Raw genomic sequence first — 25,009 nt, forward strand, 5'->3', positions numbered from 1 at the left:
AACTTCTCATTAAGATATCGCTGTCCAGGCCCAGAAGTGTCTCCTGTGTCCTGGAGTGTAACTGGAATCTCAAAAATTTTGATTCAGATCCCAATATGTATTCCCTGTTTTAGTTAAGTGTTTTTAAAAAGAAAAATTCCAAAAAAAAATTAAAAATTTAATAAGAAAAAAATTTTTAAAGTAAAAATAGAAAATAAAAATGGTACTGCATTGTTTTTTTAAAAAGGAAAAAGATTTAAAAAATTAAAATTTTGAAAACTGTTAAAAAATTTAAAAAGAAAAAATTAGAAAAAATGTCATTTAAGTGTTTTTGAAAATAAAATACTGAAAAAATTATAATTAAAAACTTTAAAAACAATAAAAAACAAAAAATAGGAAAGTACTAATAGGAAAATTAAAATGCTACTTCATTTTAGTAACTTTTTAAATAGGAAAAATTTAGAAATATATATAAATTAAAAATTTTTTCAAAAATTTAAACTCAGCAAAAAAAGTAAAACTCCATTTCAGTTCAGTGTTTTTGTAAATACAAAAATGCTAAAAAATTTTAAATTTAATAATGATTATACTTTGCAAATGACAAAAGAGAAAATCAATTATTCAGAACAAGTGTAAAATGTCATTCCTATTCACTGTTTCATTTAATGGAGAAAATGCCAATTAATTAAAATTTAACAACTTTGCAAAAATTTAAAACTTAAAACAAAAAAAGCAATACTAAGGAAACAACGTACAACGCCATTTCAGTTAGTTATCTTTCTAAATAAGAAAATGCTAAAAAGAAAGGAAAAAATTTCAAAACAAAAAGAAATTACTAAGAAGGAAAAAAAAATGCCACTTCAGTAAAATGCCACAATGCAACCAAAAAAAATGTAAAAATTCTTTTTGCTTTGTTTGACAACTCGAATTGGTTCTCAACAGCTGACCAGTGATGATGACAAGTTATTCAGAACCTCCAGAACAAACCACCTGGTAATTTATGCCAAGAGACAAATCAGCAGTCCTCTAGGTTTTTCCTTGGATACCACTTTCACCAGCCCTAACTTAGGTGAAACTCTCTGCAGAAATTTTACAAACTCTTTGCTGATTTTGATACCTGCTTTTACTTTTGTTCTGTAAAAATCATACACTTTGGATAATAAAATTTCAGAGTTGAAATAAAACACTTTGGAGAGTGCTGCTTGGAAGATGGACAAATATCCTGTTTGAAAATGGCCTTCCTTTAACAATTTTACCATGCATTAACCATTCATGCCTGTGTCAGTTATTATATTCAAGTCTAATACTAGATTTCTAATAGAATTCTTCCTGAAGACTGGATCCTGGCATTCTGTAGTTCAAAAGCATTCTCACCCCAACGTGGAATGTTATTGCAAATATCCTGTTAGCCCATACCATTGAATTTTTTTCTCTATCTCTTGGATTTTTTAATTGCAGTGTTATAATATATTACATCTCATATTGGGTGTGTCAATTTTTTACCCTTGTATCTCTCTCTCTCTCTCTCTCTCTCTCTCTCTATTTATTTATATATGAAGTAGACTGCTTTTCTCAAGCTATAGCAGAGAGCCAGATCAGAAGAGGAACAGTCGAGTCTTGAACCAGAGTCCAAATGGGATGCAGGCACTGCAGCCGGAGGATTAGCCCACTATACCACAGTGCTACAACCGGGTTTTCCAATATTTAAAGAGATTTATTTATTTTTCTTCAAGGCAAACATAAGAGAGAGGGAGAGCTAGATAGAATGAAACACACACACACACAGAGATGTTCCATCTGATTCACGTCTCAAATGCCTGCGGCAGCCACAGCTAAACTGGGCTGAAATAAGGAATCCAACAACTTAAGCCATCTGCTGCCTCCCATTACTACAGGAAATATGGCTTAGAAGCAGCTGGGTCTTGAACCAGGCACTCTGACATGGAAGCCGCTGTCATACTGATGACTTTACCCAGGGTCCCACGATGTCAGCACCTGCCTTCCTTAAAAAATAAAAAAAGTGTATTGAAAAGCAGCATTACAGTGAAGAGGCAGAGGATGAACAGTGGGAGAAAAGGGAGAGGGAGGTGGTGGTGCTGGGGTGGAGAGAGAGAGAGAAATACCTTCCATCTACTGGTTCACTCCCCAAACGCCTGCAAATTCAGGGAAAACCTCCTGGCTGCCTTGAATGTTTCCATTCCTGCACTTGGGACTCCAGGCCAGAATCCAAGTGTCTCTCCTGGAAGGCCAGCCATCTGCCAGCAGGTCTTAGGACTTCCTAGCCTACATGACCACATGACACAGTGCCTTATCCCATGATGCCCTTGGGATCCAGGGACCACAAGTGCAGGTTCCATTCGCAGTGATTTTGAGAATTGAAAAAGAATGCATCTGTACTGTCCATATACCATCTTTTTCCCCTTGAATTCTTCTACACACACTATACCATTTACATCATAGTCTCTTTAGGTATAATAAGATATTTAGGGACAACTGAAAACATATGGGAGAATATTTGGTCCAATGCAAATGCTACCCATTTATGTACAGGACTTTAGCAATGGTGACTTTAGTGCCTGCAAGTGATCCCAGACCCCATCTGACACAGAGCTTCATGGACAACTGTCCATATTCCATAAGTCCTCGCAGGGTCTCACCAGACACAAATTATCGTCCTGAGACTTGAGGTGCAGGTCTAATGAATCCTGCAAGTACAGAAGTAGCTTTGCCCCTGGGGAACAGGTCCCCACTGGAGGCGTTTTCAGATGCACACTGAGCTATGGATGGGAATGGGGATTCTGGTGAGGTCTGCAGTGGAAATGAGGAATAGATGTGATTGAAGACCAGGAACAAGGTGAACCTTGTTTGTAAGAGGCAGGGAACTTGGTTTCTGGCATTTTTCTAGAAGGTATAACTTGCCAGGAATGAAACTGGACATTAAATGGAGGTAAATTCTCAGTAGTGCATTAAAGGTGAAGTTGGCTTTCTGGCATTTTTTAAAAAGAATTATTTATTTGAATGGCATAGATACAAAATAGGAGAGAGAGACTTTCATTTTGTTACTCCCCAATGGCTAGGGTAGGGTCAGGCCAAAGCCAGGAGCCAGGAGCTTCTTCCAGGTGGGTGCGGATGCCCAAGCATGTGGGCCAACTTCTACTGATTTCCCAAGATGTTAGCAGGGAGATGGATCAGAAGTGGAGCAGCTGGGACCTGAACTGGTGCCCATATGGGATGCCGACTCTGCAGGTGAGGACTTAGGCTTCCACGTTACAGCACCAGCCACTGGCTTTCTGACTATTTATACTAATGTCAAAAAAGAGAAATTAATTTCTGGGAATTCTTAACAAAAAGGAACTAGAATTTGAAGATTTGGAAAACTGCGTCTATCCACATTACAACAGGTGAAATGCGCACCACATGAATGCAAGACACCAATACTGGTGGGAATTTGTTCTGGGGATACAGAGCATGGGGGAACTCTCTCTAAATCCTGCTGCTCAGTTTATCCTCTAATAGATTGCTGTTCTATGAATAAGTGTTACATTTTACAAAGAACGTGACAGGCTCAAATAAATGGTGGCATTCTGTGATGTTGTGGTTAATACAAATTATTGAAGTGACCGACACGAGTCACAACCATTGGTGAACTCTATGCCTGTGCATTCAGAGATCATCTTAGAATCAAGACAGCAGAGCAGTTAGGTCAAGGTCAAGGTCAAGGTCTAGGTCTCTGTCCCTGATGGAAGCTGTGAAAGTTATGTGGCTGTGCCCCTTTGGACCTAGCAGCTCTCCACACCCGCACACTTCAGTCAGCCGAGGGATTTTTTTTTTTTTTTTTTTTTTTTTTGGACAGGCAGAGTGGACAGTGAGAGAGAAAGAGAGAAAGGTCTTCCTTTGCCGTTGGTTCACCCTCCAATGGCCGCCGCGGCTGGCGCGCTGCGGCCGGCGCACTGCGCCGATCCGATGGCAGGAGCCAGGAGCCAGGTGCTTTTCCTGGTCTCCCATGGGGTGCAGGGCCCAAGCACCTGGGCCATCCTCCACTGCACTCCCGGGCCACAGCAGAGAGCTGGCCTGGAAGAGGGGCAACCGGGAGAGAATCCGGCGCCCCAACCGGGACTAGAACCCGGTGTGCCGGCGTCGCTAGGCGGAGGATTAGCCTAGTGAGCCGCGGCGCCGGCCCTTCTTTATGCAGGGCATGAGGAGAAATCAGCACTGAGAGGCAGAGACTCCACCAGATGACCTTGAACACAGGAGTGAGCAGTGTCCCTGGGATGGAGAGCAAGAGCCTGAGGCGCTGAGGCTTTCCAAGCTTCCAGGAAGACAGGAAAGGGCCACTCCTCCTGGGCACTTAGGTCCTGGTGCACCTGAGTCTGAAAGTGATGCTTCCTTGGTTTTCTTTGTTCCTGCGCAGCCAGGAGGCCTGGGTGCCTGCATCCCCCTAGGTGGTATCCCTCCAGTCACCACAAGGAGGGGCTGTGATCCTTCCACATGGCACTGGCTGGCAAAGCCAAGTGTTCCCTTTGGTTTGGCTGTTGCCAGGCATTTTCGTTTCTTTTCTTTCTTTCTTTCTTTCTTTCTTTCTTTCTTTCTTTCTTTTTTTTTTTTTTTTACAGGCAGAGTGGATAGTGAGAGAGAGAGAGACAGAGAGAAAGGTCTTCCTTTTGCCATTGATTCACCCTCCAATGGCCGCCATGGCTGGCGCGCTGCGGCCGGGGCACCACGCTGATCCGAAGGCAGGAGCCAGGTGCTTCTCCTGGTCTCCCGTGGGGTGCAGGGCCCAAGCGCTTGGGCCATCCTCCACTGCCTTCCCTGGCCACAGCAGAGAGCTGGCCTGGAAGAGGGGCAACCGGGAAAGAATCTGGCACCCCGACCGGGACTAGAATCTGGTGTGCCGGCACCGCAAGGTGGAGGATTAGCCTAGTGAGCCCGGGCGCTGGCTTTTTTTTTTTTTTTTTTTTTTTTTTTTTTTTTTTTTTTTGACAGGCAGAGTGGATAGTGAGAGAGAGAGACAGAGAGAAAGCATTTTCACTTTCTGGAACTGGAACTTGCCTATTTTGGTGAGCCCAGGTATGGAGCTGTCTTGGATTAGCCAGTCCAGCCCAGGCCTGAGGTCTGTCTGAGGAACCTCAGCCACTCAGCCTGGAAACCCAGCACCTGTGGATTCTGTCATCTCCCTCAGCCTCCCCAGCAAAGACCCAAGGCACTCCTCCTCTTCCTGTCAGAAGGCAGCAGCCCCTTCCTGTCAAGGGGGTGGGGGTGGGGGGTAGGAGGAGACTGAGGGGAGGGTGGAGGAGCTGCATCCAAGGAGAGACAGGAGGAGGTGGTGGAGGTGACACGCTGGGGAGCTGAGCAGAGTGGAATGAGTGAGGCGAGGGCCCTGTGGTGGCAGAGTGGTTCATGCAGCACCTGGGAGGCAGGCATCCCATATGGGGCCTCATAAGAGCAAGAGTTCAAGTTCAGTTGGGGACACTTCCATTCCAGCTGCCTGGGAAAGCAGTGGAGAGCGACCCAAGGGGTTGGACCCCTGTCACTGACACGGGCCATCTGGGTGGAGCTCCAGGCTCCTGGTCAATCTCTCCCTTTCTCTAACTCTGCCTCTCAAATAGATAAATGTTTTTTCTTTTGTCTTTTTAATGACTGGAGGAAGAAATCCGGGAAGACCTGGGGCATTGAGGGGGGAGGCGTTGGAGGAGGGGGAATTCCTGAATCACAAACGTTTCACAGCTCTCAGAGCCCCCTGGGCAGAGGGAAGGGAGCACTATGCAGGGTGGGGCAGGAACTTTACCTGTGGGTGGGAACCTGGCAACCCAGGCCAGAGACTGAAAGCTCTTCTCTGTCCCTGAGCCCAAGCTCCTTCTCCTGGGCAGAAGACTGAGGGGGCGGAGCAACAGGGACTCCGGGGTGCCTCCTCCGGATATGGATTAAGGGTCCTGGGCGACCTGCCTGTCACTGGAAGGGCCTGATAGGAGTCCCCAGGGAGAGCAGGGCCCACGGAGGCGCGGTGTCCTCTGCTGAGCCGACGTGCCCGAGCTGGTGTCCAGGGGTCCGGGGAGCACCTGCGGCGTGTACGCTCTCAGGAGCCCCAGTCTACGGAGTCTGAACCCAGCCACCTGCAGAGCGGTTCCTCCCGCGGCTGAGCCCTGCGTATTTCCAAGGAGCCCACCGCAGACAGAGGGAACCTCAGGCGTGCCTCTCCTGGAGCACATGGCGCAAGGGACTCGGTGTCCCCTCTCCTGTCCCACATCCCGGTGTAGGGACAGGAAGGCTCTGGGCCCGGAAGGAAGCTCTGCGGGCCACTGCAGTCCCCTTGTCACTCCTGCCCCCGCTGCAGCTGGGACCTCACAGCACTGACCCCTGTCGATTTCCACCACCCCCCGCCCCCATCCAGGAGTCCGGATCCACAAAGCTGGTACTGAGAGCAACAAAATCTCCCTTACATGTAACCTGGTGACAGAGCTGTGGTTCGCGGTCCACTGCGAGTCCTCCTGGCTGGCTCACTGGTGCCCCCAGGTGTCCTCTGAGATCCAGTCCCCACTGCCCGCGGGCCCCGAGACCAACGAGTCCGGGAGTGGGTCCGCAGGATGACCCCCAGGGGGAAGGGCTTCTCTGCTAGAAGAGCCACCGCTTCCAGATCCCAGGTCCCAGCATTCCTCTCCTGGAACCCGTGTCCCCTGGGGATGCCAGGAGCCCATGGACAGCTGCCCGCCCAGGGAGCACCGGGCTGCTCTGCCCCTCCGTTCCCTTCTGTTTCCTGCCCAGTCTCACTGGGGACTGCCCATTCCAGGAATTCCAACGCCCTAAACACAATGGGTTTCACCTGGGGGCGGGGGGGGGGGCTTTGGACATCCCAAGGAAGACAGCTGAGAGCAGAAAGACTGCGGAACAGTGAAGCAGGGCAGAGTAGACACGGAGTAGGGAGGCGGCTGGGAGGGAGGAGGAGCCTGTATCCTGGGGACAGTTCAGTGATTGTTCCTTGTGCACAGTGTCCAAGGAGACTGAAGCTCTCACTGCTGTCCTGAGAGCTTAGTTCTATATGTATAATGATCTGTCCAGATCATAAAAATGGTTTCAGAGAAAAAGGCAAATGAGGTAGCTACAGGTGGTGATGAACCGATGAGAACCAATGTGTATGAGCAGTGAGTGTGCCAGGCACAAAGCTCCCTGCATTTGGGCCGGTGCCGTGGCTCAATAGGCTAATCCTCCACCTTGCGGCGCCGGCACACCGGGTTCTAGTCCCGGTCGGGGCGCCGGATTCAGTCCCGGTTGCCCCTCTTCCAGGCCAGCTCTCTGCTATGGCCAGGGAGTGCAGTGGAGGATGGCCCAGGTGCTTTGGGCCCTGCACCCCATGGGAGACCAGGAAAAGCACCTGGCTCCTGGCTCCTGCCATCGGATCAGCGCGGTGCACCGGCCGCAGTGCGCCAGCCGCGGCGGCCATTGGAGGGTGAACCAACGGCAAAGGAAGACCTTTCTCTCTCTGTCTCTCTCTCTCACTGTCCACTCTGCCTGTCAAAAAAAAAAAAAAAAAAAAAAAAAAAAAAAAAAAAAAAAAAAAAAAAAAAAACTCCCTGCATTTAACACTTCAGACAACCCATGTAGGAGGCCCTCCTGTTTGGCCTCCTTTGTCATGAGCAATGGAGCCACAGAGCATTCAAGCCTCCTGGACAGGGTCACGTCGCTGCCCAATCTTCTTGTTTTTTATTTGAAGGACTTCCCATGAGGAAGAAAAAAAAAAACCCACCCCAGATATTCTAAACTGACTGAACACTCACAGGCAACTTTTCCTTCTCGTGCTGGAAATAAACCTTCTCAGATGCAGAGTGCGAACTTCACACAAAAGGGCTCTGAGTCTGTGATAAGACGAGGTAAAACAAGCCCGACTCATCATGTTGTTTGAACGCCTACAAAAAAATAAAAACAAGCAGCTCATTGTACAACCTTGGTAGATGAATGACTGTCACTTCTTGATCCCAAATCATAGAACTGCCCGTGTTGTCAAAAGCATCCAATAGGTAATAAATACCCCTTCTTTAAGCACTCTCTCTAATCCCCCCAAACAAAGCCCACATGCTCTAACAGATTCTTTGTATCACCCTCACTGAGGGCAAGAGATGCTGCAGTTATCTCTCTCCATGCTAGGAATGAAGAGCCCAGTTGTTACTAAGTGTATTTCTCCTAGCTTTGGCTTAAGGGCATTAACACCAGCTCTCCAGGAATAAGCAGCTGTGTAAACGCAGCCTCAACAGTAAAGGTTTATATTGTCCATGTCAGGCTTAGGCTCTAGATCTCCACAACTTGTTTTAACCCTTGAAAGAAAACAAAAGATTGTTTCTGTCAAACCCTTTAATATTTCAGTAACATGAAATATATTCAGAAAGGATTTTTGCACATGTGAGGTAGGGGGGTTGAGGGTCAGGTTAGAGTAGATAGTTAAGACAGAAGGCACCTCACAAGCTCATCTTCAAAGGCCTGGGAACACTCTTGCTCTCTGCTTTGCTTAAAACTGGTGGCATTTTAGTTACCTGGAATGTGAGTCAAAGAAGCCACTCAAATAGGACAAGCATGGTGGCACTTCCTTCAAGGTGGTACCCTTTCACTCTAGAGGGGATATCCCTACATACCCTACCACTAGAAGTCCTTCCAGAAACCTCTATTGGTCTTCTGGCAGGCGTATGTTTATTTTACTAAGATGTCCTTGGCGATTGCCAATTCCTTCTAAGTACATGCAGTCCACATCATGTTATTCTATATATGGCCAGGTGGTGTCCTTTGGGAAGGCAAGACCTTCAAGACTGCATAATGCAGAGAGCAGGACAATTGACAAACCCTGAAATAGAAAAATGAGGGTGAGTTGGTGACCATGCCAGGTCAAAGTGAATTATTTCTCATGTTGTTCATCAACAACACAGCATTTACTAGATCAGGCAACAGGGTCTATGCTAACTTACTCCACTAAAAATACAACACCTGGGTCCCCAGCAGTAATAATAGAATCTACATTCAGTATCCAAGACCCACTCATTTATCTTTTTGTATCAGCAAAATCAGTGATTTGAATAGTGAATCAACATTTTGCATTTTAATCTCTGCAGCCCCCTGGGATGTGGACAGAGATATGGGGCCAGAGTCACAGACTCTCTGGCCCTTATTTCTCACACTTGTATTTGTCATAGGGCTCAGGGAGCTAATGTAGTTATTCTGCAATGCATTAAAGCATACCAATTCTAACTAGGCATTCAGAAATTGGAGGAATAACCACCATGTGTGTGCTCACTGGACCCCTGAGCTAAGATTTTATCTTGACCTTCATAATCCTTTTCTGACTGGTGGATTGTGGTGGTGAACATCTACATCAATGTAAATAGTTTCTTATTTGAGATGTCCTATCCCCAAACATGAAACAGGGCACTTGAGTACAAGTAATTTACTCAGAAAGCAGGAGCAGGGGAGCAGAGAGTGAGGTTGGAAGGGGGAAAGGGCCAATAAACAGTGCATTATAGGGCTGGTGCTGTGAGATGGCCCAAATCCTTGGGCCTGTTGGTCTCTCCTTTGTGGGAAACCTGGAAGAAGCTCCTAGCTCCTGGCTTCAGATCAGCACAGCTCCAGCCGTTGTGGTTATCTGGGGAGTGAACCAGCAGATGAAGACCTCTCTCTCTCTCTCTCCCCCTCTCTGCCTCTGCCTCTCTGTAACTCTGCCTTCCAAATAAATAAATCTTTAAAAAAATAGTGCATTGTAGAGCTGGCTAACAGTATGAACAAACAGAGCCATATCCACCTAAAAACCCCAACAGAGCATACTGTAAAATTGTCACAATGAAGGACAGCAAACAAAAATATTTGCCCCATGACTCTTACATCCCATTGGGCGATGTTTACCTCCAAGGATGTCAATTTCACCCCAAGTCCCACTTCTTGGCTGGCATCTGCATGCAGGGTATGAAGTCCTGTGAATCTGAAGAAAGCCCAGAGGTAGAGTGGACAGTGTGTCATACTGTTGGATTCATGGAGCTGTCCAGCACAGCGGCAGCTGAAATGCTAACTGAATCCAAGTGTGGCAGTACAGGACAAGTGCTTCTAGACAGCCAGTATATACATGCTTTCCTTGCATGCTTTCCTTGCATTCTCATAAAGAACTCTCTGGGCGCCGGCACTGTGATGTATCAGGTAAAGCCGCCGCCTGCATGCTGGCATCCCATATGGGTGCTGGTTTGAGTCTCTGCTGCTCCACATCCAATCCAGCTCTCTGCTATGGCCTGGGAAAGCTGTAGCAGATGGCCGAAGTCTAGGGCTCCTGGCTTCGGATCGGCAAAGCTCTGGCTGTTGCAGCCAAATGGGGAGTGAACCAGTGGTTGGAGGACCTCTCTCTCCCTCTCTCTGCCTCTCCTTCTCTCTCTGCGTAACTCTAACTTTCAAATAAATAAATACATCTTTAAAAAAAAACTTCCTGATGGGGCCAGCACTATGGCATAGTGGGTTAACACCCTGGCCTGAAGTGCCAGCATCTCATATGGGCACCTGTTCAAGACCCGGCTGCTCCACTTCTGATCCAGCTCTCTGCTGTGGCCTGGGAAAGCAGTAGAAGATGGCCCAGGTCCTTGGGCTCCTGCACCTGAGTGGGAGACCCAGAAGAAGCTCCTAGCTCCTGGCTTTGGGTCAGTGCATCTCCAGCCATGGCAGCCAATTGGGGAGTGAACATTGGATGGAAGACTCTCTCTCTCTCTCTCTCTACCTCTCCTCTCTCTGTGTAACTCTGACTTTCAAATAAATAAATAAATCTTAAAAAAAAAAAAAAACTCTCTGGGACCAGTGCTGTGGCATAGCCAGTAAGGCCACCACTTGCAGTGCCAGCATCCCATATGGCCACTGGTTCAAGCTGGTTCGTGTCCTGGCTGCTCCACATCCAATCCAGCTCTCTGCTATGGCCTGGGAAAGCAGTAGAAGATGGCCCAAGGCTTTGGGCCCCTTGGTCTCCCCTTCGTGGGAGACTGAGAAGAAGCTCCTGACTCCTGACTTTGGATTGGCACAGCTCCAGCCATTGTGGCCAATTGGGGAGTGAACCAGTGGATGGAGGACTGTCTCTCTCTCTCTCTCTCTCTCTCTCTCTCTCTCTGCCTCTCCTCTCTGTGTGTAACTCTGATTTCAAATTAATAAATACATCTTTAAAAAAATGAAAGAAAGAGGCTCAGATAGCTAAAACAATAGATAGAAATCCATTAGGGTATTGTCAACATGTAACCAATCCCTTTATCTGATTACAATTTACTGAAAGTCCCATGTCCATTTCCATTTCCATTTCCAGTCCTCATTCTTAATATGAGCACCATTGCCCCTTCATTATTAAATGCGTGAGTTCTGACTCATAGGCCAAGGAAACATGCTGGGTGATTGTCTTAATGAGCCCCTTATTTTTTCACCTAGAAATGCTCCCTTCTTTTCTAGTTCCATTTTTTAAAATGGCCACAGTGGCTGGGGCTGGGCCAGGATAAAGCCAGGAGTCTGGAACTCCGTGCAGGTCTCCCATGTAAGTAGTAGGGCCATCTTCCACTGCTCTCCCAGGTGCATTAGCAGGGAGCGGGATCAGAAGTGAAAGAGCTGGGATTTGAACCAGTGCTCATATGGCATGAAAATATTGAATAAATAGGGGCTGGCATCGTGGCACAGAGAGGCCGCTGCCTGCAATGCCAGCACTGAGCTCCCTGCTAGTGTGCCAGCCATTGTAGCCGTTTCAGGGGTGAACCAGTGGATGGAGGATCTCTCTCTCTCTCTCTAACTCTTCCTTTCAAATAAATAAAATAAATCTTTTTAAAAAATATGCTGAATAAATAAGTACATTTTAAAAATAAAATATATAATAGCTATTTCTTATATGACATATAGTTTATACATGAAAATATCTCAATGTCATAAATTAAGGAAATGCATTGGGACTTCAAAGAATCCCACTGTTCACCTCCCAGAATGAAATGAAAAACACTGATGATATAATTCTGGTGGCACTGTAAAAATCAAATAATCACTTTGGAAAACTGTTTGGAAGCATCTATCAAACTGAATATATGTGTACCTTACAACCCAGCAATTCCCTTGCCATATAAATTCATATTTCTCCTTGCTCAGTTCATTGGCTGCATAACTTCACAGGACACACATATGGCCCAGTCATTAAGATGCCCAGATCCTGCATGCCTAAGCTTGAGTTGTGGCTTGGCTCTCAGTTCTAACATCCTGCTAACAGGTACCCTGAGAGGTGGTGATGACTCAAGTACTTGAGTCCCTGCCACCCATGTGGGAGACCTGGATTGAATTCAAGCTCCCAATTTCAGCCTGGCCCAGCTCTAGTTGTTGAGGGCATCTGGAGAGTGAATTAGCAAATGGAAAGTCTCTCTCTGTCTCTATATCTCTGTCTCTCTGCCTTTCAAGTAAAAATAAATAAGCATTTAATTAAAAATATAAAATAGGGGCTGGTGCTGTGGTGCAGTGGGTTAACACCCTGGCCTGAAGTGCTGGCATCCCATATGGGCGCCCGTTTGAGACCTGGTTCCTCCACTTCCAATCCAGCTCTCTACTATGGCCTGGGAAAGCAGTAGAAGATGGCCCAAGTCCTTAGGCCCCTGCACCTGAATGGGAGACACGATAGAAGCTCCTGGCTACTGACTTTGGATCAGTGCAGCTCCAGCCATTGCGACCAACTGGGGAGTGAACCAACAAATGGAAGACCTCTCTCTCTCTCTCTCTCTCTCTCTCTGACTCTCCTCTCTCCATGTAACTCTGACTTTCAAATAAATAAATCTTTTAAAAATAAAAATAAAATATAAAATAAATTAATGTTGTTAAATTGTAGTTTTGCTGTTTGACACATTGCAGATTTTTTTTTTCCAGTGTTGCTTGAGGTGGCAAGAAATATTCCTGTTTATGGGCATTCAGGTTATAGTTCAATTAACTATCACAGAGCAATGATATGAAATAAATAAAAGGATTGGCTTAAATTAGATACATCCTTCATGGCTGGCACTGTGGTGCAGTGGGTGAGGTTGCTACCTGCAGTGCCAGCATCCCATGTGGGCGCCAATTCGAGTCCCAGATGCTCCTATTCTGGTCCAGCTCTCTGCTATGGCCAGGTAAAATAGTAGAAGGTGGCCCAAGTCCTTGGGCCCCTGCCCCCTTGTGGGAGATCCAGAAGAAGCTCTTGTCTCCTGGCTTCGGATCGGCCCAGCTCCAGCCATTACAGCCATCTGAGGAGTGGACTGGTAGATGGAAGACCTCTCTCTCTCATTCTCTGCCTCTGCCTCTCTGTAACTCTGCCTTTTAAATAAATAAATAAATCTTTTTAAAAAATGTTAGATACATACATACTATCTTGGTGGTATGTCATAACATTGTAAAAGAGCAAAAACATTTTCTCCTCCACTCATTGTGGCTTCTTGGCTGGAACCCTATAACCTAAGGCAAATTAATGAGAGAAAAGCCAAAGTTTAATAACATGTATCCCTTTTCTATAGATGGAAAAACCCACTGAAATAAGTAAATCTTTAGGGTCTATGCCCAAAAAATGACTTTGATTTTATGCTTAAAGTCAATCATTCTTGGAAACAAAGTAAGAAGGATATGGAAAAAGACCCAGTTAAAATAGGATGGCTAGGAAGCGCAACAGAAAAAGTGTTTTATGTAGATTTCATCTGGTACCTTCTCCATTGATAAAAGTCTCTAGCGATTCTTTTTCTCAGATTTATTTATTCATTGGAAGGCAGAGTTGCAGAGAGAGAGGGAGGTACAAAGTTTTTCCATTTGCTGGTTCATGCTTCAAATGACCGCAATGGTGGGGGCTGGACCAGGCCAAAGCCAAGAGCCTGGAAGCCCATCCCACTGTGCCATATGCCATGGGCGCCTCTAGTGATTCAGAATCATGCCTCTCTGCAGCAGGCAGAGAGGCAGCAGCTTTATGAATGGAGACTTCTTTATAGATGTAAATTTCTCTTATAAAAGAGTAACTTCTCGGCCGGCGCTGCGGCTCACTAGGCTAATCCTCCGCCTAGCGACGCCGGCACACCGGGTTCTAGTCCCGGTTGGGGCGCCGGATTCTGTCCCGGTTGCCCCTCTTCCAGGCCAGCCCTCTGCTGTGGCCAGGGAGTGCAGTGGAGGATGGCCCAGGTGCTTGGGCCCTGCACCCCATGGGAGACCAGGAAAAGCACCTGGCTCCTGGCTCCTGCCATCGGATCGGCGTGGTGCGCCGGCCGCAGCGCGCCAGCCGCGGCGGCCATTGGAGGGTGAACCAACGGCAAAGGAAGACCTTTCTCTCTGTCTCTCTCTCTCACTGTCCACTCTGCCTGTCAAAAAAAAAAAAAAAGAGTAACTTCTATTTTCAAAGCTTTTCTTGGCTGGCATTGTGGCATAGTGGGTAAAGCCACTGCCTTCAACACTGGCATTTCATATGGCCTGGGAAAAGCAGTGGAAGATGACCCGGGTGCTTGGGCCCCTGCCACCCACATGGGAGACCCGGATTAAGCTCCTGGTTCCAGGATTCAGCCTGGCCCAGGACTGGCTGTTGTGGCCAGCTGGGGAGTGAACCAGCAGATAGAAGACCTATGTTTCTTTGTGTGTCTCTCCATCTCTCTCTGTAACTCAAGTAAATAAATCTAAAAAAAAAAAAAAAAAAAAAAAAACTCATTTGTCTATAATTTCCCAAAATAATCAATTCAAAATAATCCTTACACCAGAAAGGTACTTGAGGGATGGCACATTCAAGTCTCTGAGAGTCATATTCTGGGAAGGAGTGTCCTGAACCCCATCATTATATTAAGTGGAAACCAGTTATATAATTACATTTTCAAATAAAGGAGGAGGTGGGCATTTGGCCTAGCAGTCAAGATGCCTGCATCCCATACCAGAGCCCTTGTTCTATACCAGCTCTGCCTCCTAAGTCCAGCTTCCTGTAGCAGTGACAGCTCAAGTGATTGGGCCCCAGCCACCCACATGTTGAGACCTAGACTGAGTTCCAAGCTCTTGGCATTGGCCTTGGCTGGGGGCCATTATGGACATTTAAGCAGTGACTCAGCAGATGGGAGTTTTCTCTTTTTTCTAATAAATGAATAAAAATTAAAAAACAAATAAGGGGGGCAGAAATCTTTTGTATTTATGCTTTGCATGTCTATAAAAGCAGAGAGAATGGTATAGGAGACACAATATTTCTTGCTATTTTTTGCACAAAAATCCATTTCCTCCTCCTAAGAGAAAATCCCGATTACTCGGGAGTGACTGCCCATCTCTACTTTAGGTTTTCGGAGGAGAAGTAAATGGGGATGCCTGTCTGCAGCAGAGATATGAAAGGCTCGGAGCCCTCTCTTACCCCTGCGGTGCAGTGGGAGCACAGGTAGGTGACCTAGGTTTGACCAAATTAGATGTTCTCTCCAGTGACTTTGAATCTTGAGAGAATGGTGTGACCATGGAGGAAACGGTTGTCTTTTATTTAGTTCGGTTGCCTCTGGCACTGCTTGGGTGCTAGCAGGAGCTGTCCCAGGTTAATTTTCCTCACCACCGAGAGCTGGCATTTCCCCTACCCATGTTCACGCTTGCATCGACAGTCTTGCACTTTATGGTTAGATTACACTGCAGCAACAGCTTGAAGTCTCCACGGTTTATCACTGTTTCTGACACCATCCATTCCAATATGAGCTGCTCCTTGCAGTCACCCAGGGATCCATTTCAACCTGCACTTGCATAGCCAATCCCAGCGGCAGGGAAAGAGAATGGCAGCCTATGCACTGGCTCTTAAAGGGGCTCCAGCAAGGACAAAAATGTCAATTTCTCCTCTTTTCCATCTGCCAGAGAAGGTCAGGGAGCTGGATCTACAGTGAATAGGGTGGGAATGTGTAGTCAGTCACTCTACAGGAGAGGACACTGGGTCCAGACTAGAAACACAGCCCATCACAGCAGGCACTCCATTGGGTCTTATGTGAGCTGTATAGTTGTCACCAGCAGTGTCCAGCCTGCCTCCATTCTTTTTTGTGGTTGGAATAATGAATTATAAGGGCTGGTGCTGTGGCGTAGCGGGTAAAGCTGCTGCCTGCAGCACTGGCATCCCCTAAGGGCACTGGTTCGAGCCCCAGCTGTCCATTTCCAATCCAGCTCTCTGCTGTGGCCTGGGAAAGCAGTAGAAGATGGCCCAAGTCCTTGGGCCCCTGACCCACATGGGAGACCTGGAAGAAGCTCCTGGCTCCTGGCTCCGGATCAGCTCAGCTCCGGCTGTTGTGATCATTTGGGGAGTGAACCAGCAGATGGAAGACCTCTCTCTCTCTATCTCTATCTCTATCTCTTTCAAATAAATAAAATTTTAAAAAATTTAATGCGGAAAATGCACCTGACTGACCAGGCAGGCATCTCATCAGAGAACTGAGCACCCAGTCTGCATTCAGACTGACATTTCTGCAGATTCGTTTCTCCTCTCCCGACCCTTCTAAAATACTGCTGGATGGAGGGCTCTCTGGGCTGGGGTTTGTGGAATTCCTCCCAGGACTTTATCAGCACTGTGTTATAGGACCCAACAGTTCCCTGGACCCAGGGCAGGGAGGATTCCCTTAAGCTGCGCTGAGGAGATGGCCGAGACCCACTTAACAAGGTCATGGACCAAGGGCAAGGCTTTGGTGTGCAATACCTTTATTTGGAGGCTCTGTCAAAACATACTGCCTCAGAAGTCCTGTGAGGGAGGGGAGATCCTGGGAGGACGCCCAGGGCCTGCCCTGCACCACGCTGCAGCCGGGCCCTGCTCTGCACTGGCTCGATGCTGTACTTGAAGCTGAACGTGCTGTCACAGGATAGGCGTTTGCCTTTACATCTTGACGATGGGGCCGTTTAGGGACCACAAGGCTAAGTTTCACCGGGCAGGAACATCTAGGTCCTTTACAACTTTGGCAGGTGATGTTCTCCACGCGGCAAGGGTTGGAAGACTTGCGACATGTTCTGCATAACTGAAGTCAACCTTGTGAGTGCCCTGCACACCCCGCAGTAGGCGCTGTCCCAGCGGATGTTACAGTCCTTGCAGCGATAACAGCCGTATTTCTGCTCTAGGAACTGGAGGCGCGGGCGCTCCTTGCCCGGCCCCACGCTCCCCGGCGACGACCCCTCGGGAGCCGTCGTCGTCTGGCCTCGGTCACCGCCGTCCGCCCGGGGCCCTCCCGTCGCCAGCGGCTGCTCGGGGCCGTCGGGGGCTTTCGGGGGCCGCCTCGCCTCCCTGGGCCTCCCGCGGCCACAGCCCCGGCTGGTCGGCGGTCTGCTCCCAGCTCGCCCGCACCGCGGCCTGGGCCTCGTCCCCCTCCTGAGACCCAGGCGGCTGGGACGTCTCCGTGGCCGTCGCTTCTCCGTCCTCGGGACCTTGGGGCCCGGCGGGCAGCGCCCCGGGCCTCTGCCTCGCCGCCGCCGCCACCTCGGTCCCCTCCAGCGAGGCGGCGGGAGACCACCGCCCAGTACATGGCGAAGGCGACGGTGCGCGGGGCTGCGGGGAAGCGGGGGGCTCGGGGCCGCGGCCCCTGCGCGGGACAGCGTGCGCCGCCCCAGCGAGCGCTGCACCGAGGCGTCGCGGCGCGGGTTCACCTGCACGGCCACGTCGCGGCTGCTGGGCTTGCGGGGCCGCGGGCCGAGGCCAGTCCTCACTTGCGACAGCAGGGCCCGAGCTGCGCCCGCTGGGAGCCGTCAGCTGCCCGTAGCCCGGGGCGGAGGACGAGGCGGCGGCGGCGGCGGCGGCAGGGTAGCCCCCGTCTCGGGGCCGCAGCGCCCTTGCCCTTGGGGGCGGCGGGTAGGGGTACGGGCACGAGTAGGGGCGCACAGCGGGTACGGGTAAGCGTCCAGCGCCTCGTCCCCCAGCGCAGCCTCCTTCCACACTAATGTATTCAACTGCAGACTTCCACTTGTGTTCTATAGCACCTCTCGCACAATAGTGTCTACCTGCTACCTGAGTTTCTCCCTTGGGGAAGGTTTGTGGCCTTCTCCAGCCGCTCATGTCTAATTAACAACCACATTTTTTTCCTAGTGAATGGACTTGATTTGAGCTATTTCCGGAGCCAAGGCCCCTCACCTAGGGCTCAGAAGCTACTGACCTTGCCAAGGAGCCCTTAAGCAAAGAGCAATCAGGTACATTTGGCGAGAACTCTGGGACCCTTTCCCTTAACTTTCCCTGAAGGAAAAGGGAAGAACTGACCACAGCTGTGGGATGCTACTGGCAAGCCAATGGAATTCCTGGGGACCTGACGATTCACTATTCGGAGCTGAGGTAAGACGGGGGATCCCGCGGGAAGTGGATTATATATATTATATAAATTAGCTCCAGCAGGACCTCTGGAGTCATCATTGGTTATTCTTCCAATGACCATTGTTGGGGGCAGCTGCAGAATCCCCACAGGGAGAGATAACTGATTACCTGGAGAAAGTCTCTAACATCTAAGAGATAAACACAAACAGGAAAATAAAGGGGCAAACAGAGATAATGGAGGGAAAGGAAAAGTTAACAAAACCCCTTTGGATGTTTTCAAGTAAGAGGAAATTTTTTTTTTTTTTTTTTTTTTTTTTTTTTTTTGATAGGCAGAGTGGACAGTGAGAGAGAGAGACAGAGAGAGAAAGGTCTTCCTTTGCCGTTGGTTCACCCTCCAATGGCCGCCGCTGCAGCCGGCGCACCGCGCTGATCCGATGGCAGGAGCCAGGAGCCAGGTGCTTTTCCTGGTCTCCCATGGGGTGCAGGGCCCAAGCACCTGGGCCATCCTCCACTGCACTCCCTGGCCATAGCAGAGAGCTGGCCTGGAAGAGGGGCAACCGGGACAGAATCCGGCGCCCCGACCGGGACTAGAACCCGGTGTGCCGGCGCCGCAAGGTGGAGGATTAGCCTATTGAGCCACGGCGCCGGCCTTGAGGAAATATTGTATCCATGCAAATAAGAATAGAACGCTATTTATGAAAGAAAAACACACAAGAGAGAAACCCGGAATTCTTTAATTCTTTTTTTTTTTTTTTAATAGTGAGAAGTTAAAGTGTGGTAGAATAGCAATTATTGGGGCAGGTATTTGGTGCAGTGGTTAAGAGGCCACTTGGGGTAGCCTCATCCCATGTCAGAGCTCCTGGGTCCAACTTCCCAGCTCCACGGCTGATGCCAGCCTCCTGCTGCCAACACTCGGAGGCAGCCAGTGACGGCTCAGGTGCTTGTGTGCTTGCATCCACCTGCATCGAGTTCCTGCTTCCCAGCTACAACTTGGCTCAACTTCAGCTGCTGCAGGCGTTTGGGGAGTAAATCAGTGATTAGGAGCTCCTTCTTTGTGTATCTGCCTCCCATATAAATAAATAAATAAATAGATTAACCAGAAGTATGGAGGATATAAGATGTATATATTTTTTAAAAAGTCACAGGAAAGAAACAGAAGGTATGCTTTGATGGAGATATGCCCATCTCAACCAATGACTTAAAATACCCACCCAGCTAGTAATATTCTTACTCAATTTTGTGTTTCTGAATAAATTAACTGAAGAAAATGAAATGTTATACAACAGAAGAGAATTTCTTGTGAACCCTACTGTTGAAATGTAGTACAGTATTAGAACTTCCATGTAGTTGGGTTTTTAATATCTTTAAAAATGTGTCTTGAGTATTAACTGGGAATAAAATGTTCATAAATAAGGAATGACTCATCAACATCGTTTTAAATTCATAGTTCCTAAATTTGGGCTAAGCATAAAGCTCAAATACTTTTGTTCATGTCAAAAGACTAAAAAATAATTCTACTTATTTTATAAATATGTAAATACACATGCATTTCATGAATCACATACCTAGCTTTTTACCCTCTTCTCTGTGTGAATGTTTTCATAAAAACTGTTATCACATGTTGAAATGTCTTATTTTTGATAATGAAAATGACCACAGAAGTCTTTCTCTCTATTTTTATCTTGATGAACACTGAATTAACTGTTTAGAGTGGTTTAGCTGTTGTTTTCTCTATGAGCTTTACTAAACAATAGGCATGCATATTTGATACACTAGGAACAAATATCACTGTGCAAGACTTACTCATTTTCACCTGTGCTGTGCTAATAAATTTCAAATTAAACAGCTCCAGCAAGCCTCAGCAGCTGGCATTGTACCCCACTGAGTATCACAAACTGGAAAATCATTATTTGGGGAACCTTCATAATTATACTAAGATGAAAATCTTGGCAGCCAGGAGATACATATTTTTCGAGATTTGAGAGAAAATTTAATGAAAGTGCCACAAATATATTACTTAGGATGATAGTTTGCACTTAATATGAGGCCCTTTTCTCTATGGATTTCAAAGTCTTGACTAATTAATTAGCCCTAATTCCCATGTTTTCTTGATGGTCAAGCATTCAGACAGACCTCTGGAGACGGCAAAGTTATCACAGTGAAGTAGAAAGCAAGCTGTACTAGCGGTCAGGAGGCGGGATAGTTTGTGAACACCTGTTGGCTGTTTCTCTTCATTTCTTCTGCTTGCTAGTTCATGACCATGAAAGCTACAACCCAGAGTTGGTAAACCAGTGCCCACAGGCTCAGTCTGGCCCGCTGCATGTTTTTGTACATAAAGTTTTATTATAATGCAGCCTTACTCATTTGTACACATAGTATCTATGGCTGTTTTCATATTGCAGTGGAAGATGGCCCCAGTACTTAGGCCCCTACCACCCACATGAGAGACACAGATGGCATTTCCTGGCTCTTGGCTTTGGCCTGGCCCAGCCCCTGCCATTGCAGCCATTTGGGGAGGTAAATCAGCAGATGGAAGATATCTCCTTCTCTGTATTTCTCTCTCTCTCTTTCTGAAACTCTTTCAAATAAAGAAACCTTTAAAAAAAATCTGTATAATGACTTAAAACTAAAGTGAAAAAAATCCCTAACAATGAGGTCAATTCATTCAAAATGCACTATCCATCCCTTAAATATTTATCCATCATCCTCTTCACAAAAAGCATCATCCTAAGCATGTAGGGCAATATGTAGGGGGTAATAAGGCCTACTTGTACTCCTGACTCTGAAACTAAAGCACCATTTATAGAAGCATCATACCAGCTGTCACATTGGTTGACATGAACTCATACTTGGTTGAGTGAATCATCTTTGGTCCATGCCAAAGAGCTTCTAGTTACAGAATTTATTTCTATTTACGAATAACCACAATTAGAAGGGATCAAAGAAATTCTCTGCCAAGACGTGAAAGATGTTTTATGGAATGGGCTGTTTGAGTATTCCACAGGGAGTAGATACGTGTGGCAGATATGTGTAGAGGTCCATTTCCAGTGGAATGAAGCCAAGGCTGCAGAGGGAAGGTTTGGAGTGCGTTTGGAGAAAGTCACATAGCCCAGAGTCTGGTGGGAAGACAGCTTAAACAAGGAGAGCGGCAGGAGGTGAGTCTGGTATGGGAAGGTGATCCAGTAGGAAGGTGGCTGTATGGAGAAAAGCAGGAGATGATGGAGGTCTCTGGCACAGAACTAAAGCTAAGTGGATTGAACTTCACTCTATAAGCAGTGGGAAGCTGTGGGAAGTTAGGGAACCAGAGCAGTGAGTAAGCATAGCATTTGGGCAATACTTCTTTGGCTATCATGGAACTTGTAGTACCATTTGGCCTGACAAAAAATGGAACAGGGGAAGATATTTTCTAAATGGAACCAAACCAAAGACCAGTTTCTATGGTCTCAATTTCAGCTTGTAAGTTTTTTTTTTGCTAAGAGTTTAAAATAGATGCATTCTGATTAGAAATGGACCATTATTGTTTCTTTGGAGCATTTTTTTCTGAAGGTCTTCCATCTACTTCTTTGTGTGTGTCTCTTCCACAACACCCCACATCTTCCTCTAGTCAATTCACACCAAATTCATTCCCTGGTCCAAGCCTCTGCTCAGGCTGCTCCTCCATACAAGATTGGCATCTCTCTCTTTTTCCCTCTTCTTCCTCCTTCTCCTCCTCTTCCTTCTCCTTTTTTCTTTGGAGCTCTCCCGAGACTGACTTCCTCAAAGACAACCTCTCTAAACCTTCCAATCCCTATGGCATCCTCTCACTTTAAAGTCCATTACGCTAAGTCACTCATGTAGGCATTTAAAATTTTTATTTATTTTTTAATTTTACTTGAAAGGTAGACCCACAGCCACACCCACAGAGAGGTTGAGAGAGAAAATTTTCCATCTGAGTGCTCACTCCCCAAATATGGCAAGAATAAGGACTGGGCCAAGCCAAAGTCAGGAGCCTGGAACTCCATTCAAGCCTCCCACATGGGAGGCAGGGAACCAACAACTGGAGCCATCATCTGATGCTTCCCAAGAGTACACATTAGTGGGAAGCATGATCAGAAGCAAAAGAGCCAGCACTCAAGCCCAGGCATCCAGTATTGGATGTGGGTGTCCCAAGCAGAATCTGAACTGCTTTGCCAAACTATACCCCTCACATTGGAATTCAGTATGCTCTTATTGGTTGGAACTGAGTCAGTTCTACAGTTGTATCTTGATTCGTAGGCAGACCCATTTGCAATGTACCTAAGCACTCCATAAATATTTGTTCAGCTGAAATGGATTTCCTTTAATTTACTAAATATGTTGGACTTGTTTAAAGTTGTACCACTGCCCCAGCTTTCCTCATGTAACCTCTTAGTAGACCTAGGTGGTACAGCTATGGACAAGGGGCAACAAAGAGACACAGATAAGTGGGAAACTGCCTGCAGAGGACTGGCTATTCAAAACTATATTCCAAGGCACTTCAAAAGAGGGAAGAGAAAACAAATTTAGTGTTTTTTGTAGATGCAGCTTCATTTTTGTTCTGTAAGAACATATCACTACATTGAAACATAGTTGTACATAAATTATTTGTATTTTTACATTCATAAACTTGAAGTAACAAAGCCAGTTCGATTTCCACAAGCCAAATAGATACTAGGCTTATTATTTTATTAGATCTTCCCCAAATGTCATCCATTCAATCTATTGACAAGTCTAAGAAAGAAACTAAATATTTTGTCATTTATACCAGATTGTAATTGCAGAAACATCCCTCTCTTTTTGTATTATTCAATGCTTTATTATTTGTCTGTAACTAAGATCATAGGTTATGGTTCTTTTTTATAATATGAAATCCTATGTTCTAGGGTATCTTATCCTTAAGTAAAGGATATATTCATTGAGTTCTAATTTGATAGAAATGATTGCATGCATTGTGTTTCAAAACAAGAGGGAACTAACCTTTGCATGTATTTGATATCTCACCTAAAGTCCCTTTGATCTGTGCTGCCACTGATCATAAAACAATAAATGTAAAACTTGGCAGTATTCCCTCTTGTCATAAGCTTTCCAATTATTGAAAATTAAGTAACTCCCTATAGAGAAGAAATCATTAAATATATAGTAAATAATGAGGTTAATTAATTTAACCCCTTCTAATTAGGAAACTAATTAAATCAGAAAATTAAAATTGACATGACATTAAAATTGAGAAGTTCTGAATTTAGACCCAACAATTGTGTCTTCTGCTTCAACCAATTCCAAAAGAGGAATTTATGAGGGTACTTTCAATAGTTCATGGAAAATGGAATTAAAACATTATTTTGGTGCAAAATGTTTGGAATTCATGCATATGAGGGATCTTTAAGAAAGTCATTGAGGGGCTGGCGCTGTGGTGCAGCGGGTTAAAGCCCTGGCCTGAAGTACCGGCATCCCATATAGGCACCAGTTCTAGTCCTGGCTGCTCCTCTTTCAATCCAGCTCTAAAATGTGCAACTTCTTACTCAGCAAAACTGATATTCTGACTAACCTCTCTTGTCTGGGATTTTCTCTCCTCCCTTCAAGAACCATTTCCTTCACATCCACACTCTTCATGAAGCTTCCCCCAGGCGTTGGCACTGTGGCATAGAAGGTGAAGCCTTCAGCTGCAGTGCCCACACCCAATATGGGCACTGGTTCAAGTTCAGGCGGCTCCACTTCCAATCCAGCTCCCTGCTAACGCAACTGGGGAAAGCAGTACAAGATGGCCCAAGTACTTGGGCACCTGCACTCACGTGGGGGCACTTGGAAGAAGCTCCTGGCTCTGGTCTGACTCCAGCCTTGGCCATTATGGCCATTAAGGGAATGAACTAGCGGATGGAAAATCTCTCTTTCTCCTTCCTTCTCTGTACTTCTGCCTTGCAAATAAATACGTAAATAAAAAGACAAAACAAAACAAAACAGAAGTTTCCCCAAGCTATCCTGGTACACAAAGACCTCTTCTCCAAATCTCTGTTCCAATTGTGACTAATTCCACTAGTGTTAGCTTTGCATATAAAGTGTCTGTTAGTGTTTTGAGGGTAGACACAGACGTAAATAAAATGCATTGTCATGGTCAGCTTTTCATGTCCATTATAACAGAGTCACAGCTGGAAGCTTCCATTTGCTGGTTCACTCCAGAGAGTGCTGCAACATCTAGGACTGGGCCAGGGCAAAGGCAGGAGCCAGGAGATTCTTCCCATCTCCCATGTGGGTGGCAGGGGCCCAAACATTTGGGCCATCTTCTCCTGCTTTTTTCTAGGCCATTAGCAGGGAGCTGGATCAGAAAGGGAGCAGCTGGGACACAAACTGGCCCCCATATAGGATGCTGGTGGTGTAGGCAGTGGTTTTTCTTGCTTTGCCACAGTGCTGGCCCCAAGAGTTTGTTTTTTTGTTTGTTTGTTTTTTTTTTTTTTTTTTGACAGGCAGAGTGGACAGTGAGAGAGAGAGAGACAGAGAGAAAGGTCTTCCTTTTGCCGTTGGTTCACCCACCAACAGCTGCTGCAGCCGCTGCACCGCGCTGATCCGAAGCCAGGAGCCACGTGCTTCTCCTGGTCTCCCATGGGGTGCAGGGCCCAAGGACTTTGGGCCATCCTCCACTGCACTCCCGGGCCACAGCAGAGAGCTGGCCTGGAAGAGGGGCAACTGGGACAGAATCCTGTGCTCCGACCGGGACTAGAACCCGGTGTGCCGGCGCCGCAAGGCAGAGGATTATTAGCCTAGTGAGCCATGGCGCAGGCCAAAAACACCATTCTTTTCATATGA

The 25,009-nt window shown here is 46.8% G+C and overlaps 1 pseudogene; it reads right to left on the reverse strand.

The window, feature by feature from the left end:
• Positions 1–16,494: 16,494 nt before the first annotated feature.
• Positions 16,495–18,086, reverse strand: LOC100345510 (zygote arrest protein 1-like; annotated as a pseudogene).
• Between the last annotated feature and the right edge of the window lie 6,923 nt (positions 18,087–25,009).

This window comes from Oryctolagus cuniculus, chromosome 7 (genome assembly GCF_964237555.1).
Source record: "Oryctolagus cuniculus chromosome 7, mOryCun1.1, whole genome shotgun sequence".
Lineage (NCBI taxonomy): Eukaryota > Metazoa > Chordata > Mammalia > Lagomorpha > Leporidae > Oryctolagus > Oryctolagus cuniculus.